This window comes from Sinocyclocheilus anshuiensis, unplaced genomic scaffold (assembly GCF_001515605.1).
Source record: "Sinocyclocheilus anshuiensis isolate Anshui unplaced genomic scaffold, SAMN03320099.WGS_v1.1 scaffold332, whole genome shotgun sequence".
Classification (NCBI taxonomy): Eukaryota; Metazoa; Chordata; class Actinopteri; order Cypriniformes; family Cyprinidae; genus Sinocyclocheilus; species Sinocyclocheilus anshuiensis.
In genome coordinates this window covers 1,719,812-1,723,569 of record NW_015554181.1, presented here as the reverse complement: position 1 = coordinate 1,723,569, position 3,758 = coordinate 1,719,812, and the positions used below count along the sequence as shown (strand labels likewise).

The 3,758-nt window shown below is 36.4% G+C and overlaps 1 protein-coding gene across 1 annotated transcript in view; it reads left to right on the top strand.

Moving 5' to 3' along the window:
• The first annotated feature begins 75 nt into the window (after positions 1–75).
• LOC107671028 (uncharacterized) overlaps positions 76–3,758 on the top strand; it is a 52,245-nt gene continuing 48,562 nt past the window's right edge. The window contains exon 1 of the mRNA XM_016463862.1: positions 76–559. The gene's annotated coding sequence lies outside the window, so the exon portion shown is untranslated. The remainder of the gene's footprint in view (positions 560–3,758) is intronic.

Below are 3,758 nucleotides of genomic sequence, written 5' to 3'. Positions count from 1 at the left end.
TGTGTGTGTGTGTGTGTGTGTGTGTGTGTGTGTGTGTGTGTGTGTGTGTGTGTGTGTGTGTTTGAGCAACAGCGGCGCTACAATGTTTCAGCGTGTTTCACACTGGTGTGTGTAACGCGAAACAATCATGTGAGTAACCGCACAAACTTCACTGGACTGAAACTGAGAGACTCTAGAGACCGCGGGAAACTTCACACACATGACGATATCCCCTTCAGTCCGGAGGAGAAACTGAATGGACGCCGAACAAGCACACAGTTTAACGCAGACGCCAGATCTAACGTGCGAACAGATCCACGGGACTTAGGTTTTCCGCGCTGGAACCAAACCTGCTTTCCTGACCAGCAGAGTACATGAAGTTTTAAAGAGCTGCTGTATTCACAGTAACACTGACGACACTCGGGCTCTGGTTCTGTTATTACACCTTTTCTGAAGTACTTTTAAGAATATTTGAAGTGTTTTTGGGGAATATCTCTTGCAACTTTCAAGCGGAGGAAAAAGCTTAAAGCATCGATGGAGTGACACCTTCTTTTAATCAACAGTCAAGTGCCTCAAAAAGGTAAAAGACACACATATACATGCATATAAGTAGACATATTGCAATCGTTTGCGCCAGCAGATGTTATTGTCAACATACATAATTCATACAGTATGTCAGAGCTGCCATTCATATGAGGCTTCTGTTTAAATTATGATGTCTGTGTCTTGCATGCAACATCTTAAGATGCTGTTCAGCTGCAGGTTTGTCCTCCATGGCTTTATTTCTGTTTAAAAGTGTGTTTTCTGGGGTGCACGTGTTTCTCATGAGAACAATGACCAGCACACAGTCTCTCTGACCAGAGCTGGACATGCTGGATATCAGTCCTCCTGTCCAACACAGACACCTCATTCAGAGTACTTCATTAAACTGCAGGAGAGTTCGCTTTAAACGTGATAAAAAACTGCATTAGATGAATACTTTTTTTAATTTTATAATAAGCTATTATTAGTAATACTATTATATTTAAAGGGACACTTTTGGTATTCAAGTGGCTTTCCATACATATACAATATTGTTTAAATATTTATATAAGTAAATTTAAGAGAAATTATTAGGTAATAGGTAATTCAAATATAAAAAAGTGACTAATTTATTTATGTATAAACTCACATTGGTTTCACATAGTTGTCAACATCTGAAAACATTTACACTATATTCTATATTTATGTTTAATATAAATATACATATAAATATATTATATAATTAATATCTAAAAATGATCTATATTTATTTAAATATTTATATATACAATGTATTTATTTATTTTACTTATATATTTATTTATTTTATATACTAAACTCTTGGTTTAACATGGTTGTCAACATCTAAAAACATTTACACTCTATACTAAATGTAATACATTTATTATAAATATAAATATATATTTAACATCTAAACACATTTAATTATTTTAATTTATTTATTTATTAAATTTGGAGGTAGTGGGGGAGTGACTTCACTCATTATAAAAGATAGATGGATGGGAGGTTTCCATCAGCCCAGATGACAAGACGACACACAGCGGGAGGTGCTAACACTCCAGTGAGTGAGTCAATAGGCGTTACAAACCCTGTAGGTGTTCAATTCCATGAGCGGACCAGTTTGTACATCACAAATAGAAGTAAAAAAACTGAAATTAGATGAAAACATTATTTAGTATTTATATATATATATATATATATATATATATATATATAATATTTTTATTTATAATATTACAATTATAGAAATATTAGATAGAAATAATAGAGAGAGAGATGCATATACACCGCATACATCTCAACGTAACATTAAGAATATTTATATAATTTTAATATCTATGAATATTTATTTATTTATAACTCTTCTTGCATGGGGGTCAACAGTCAACATCTGAAAAACAAAAATCTCTGAACTAAAGTTTAAAAGTTTAAGTTATTTTTTTCATGCTTTTTTATTTTAACCCTATTTGTTCATTATTTGTCCATATACATCCATATATATATATCCATATACAGTATATGACAAAAGATAAGAGAGCTGTATTTCAGAGAAAGAAAGGGTGCTGAGCTGTGTGAATATAAATATCTTTACAGTTGCTGTTTGCCAAACATATACCTGCGGAAGCTAACTAAAACAGTTTAACCAGTCGTGCTTGGATTAGTTTGTGGTATACTTTGGTCACTGGGTCATGCCTAACAATGTCAAAATGAATGGCTTAACCTGGACTAGAGTGAGCGGTGAGGGTCAAATGTCAATGAGCTTTACTGACTCACCTTCTGCTCTCAAATGCTTTTGAAGCAGATATTACTGACCCACATTAGACAGTGTTGTGATGATACACACAGCTGCTGTAAGATCAAAGGTCGCAAGGATAACAAATGTCATCATGGTTCCCTTTCAGTCGGTCACTCCCGACGTCATGTCGGATCCCAATTCGTCGGTCATCCGACGTGACGTCTCCGTTCCCTCCTTCAGGGAACGAGGGTTACCATACGTAACCGAGACGTTATCTTGATACCTTTAAGCATTTTATTGTTTTCTTTCTGTCTGTTGCATCATGCCCCTGCTTCTTCTTGAGATAATAACTAGAGGTGTCTGCTAAAGCAAGTGTCACAATAGAGTGCAACATTGTCCGCCCACTTTTCAGTAGCTTTGTTCCGGAAGTATTTTTCCCATAGGGATTTTAAAAAGATCTGTTAAAGGAACAGTTCACCCAAAAATAAAAATTTGCTAAACATTTCCTTACTCTCATGCCATCCAAAATGTAGATATGTTTGTTTGCTTATCAGATTTGGAGAAATGTAGCATTGCATCACTTGCTCACCAATGGATACTCTGCAGTGAATGGGTGCCGTCAGAATGAGAGTCCAAACAGCTGATAAAAACATCACAATAATCCACAATACTCCAGTCCACCAGTTAACGTCTGGTGAAGTGAAAAGCTGCGTGTTCGTAAGAAACAAATCCATCATTTAGTAGACATTTTAACCTCAAACCATTGCTTCCAGCTATACAAGTCCATAGTCCATAATAATGTTGATCTGTGCATATTTCTCTCATGATTCAGACAAGATGGCTTTTTCAATGGAGAAAGCAATATTATGAATAGAGGTTTCAGATTTTAACTTAATGCCTTAATGATGGATTCAATCATAATATTAATCTTAGAGAGATTACATTATTCGATTACCTCATTCGGTGTGCTTCATGGAAAAAAAAAGTGTTCTTTTGGCACAATTATTCTCATAAGGGCCTTTCGCACCGCGGGAACCTTTTCATAGTACCAGAACTAATTGTGGAACTACCCACTTTTTGGCGATTTTAGTACCGGACTGCCTTTTTCGAGAACCAAATTAGCTCCTACTCCGGAGCAGGCTCTAACCAGCACAACTGGTACTAATCGTGACGTAAGTAGACATTGATCGGCCAAACGCGTACGAAAACGCCCTCACCCACCATGATTTAAAACGCCGTGTAAACATACTGTAAACATTGTGTCAACTTATTTCGCAAGTATGGAGAACAGCAATAGATGGACGGACGCTGAAGTGCAGGCACTTGTAGCAAATGTAGCACTGCCAGTTGTCGTTGGAGATTCTTAGTCCTCCTTTCCGTTCTTTCAATCGCTATATATACGTCGACATTCCATGTCCATTATTGTGAAACCCACGAGACACAACAAAAACACAGCTCCGATCACAGCGTCCTCCATCCTCCTGTTGTTAATGTTGTTCTT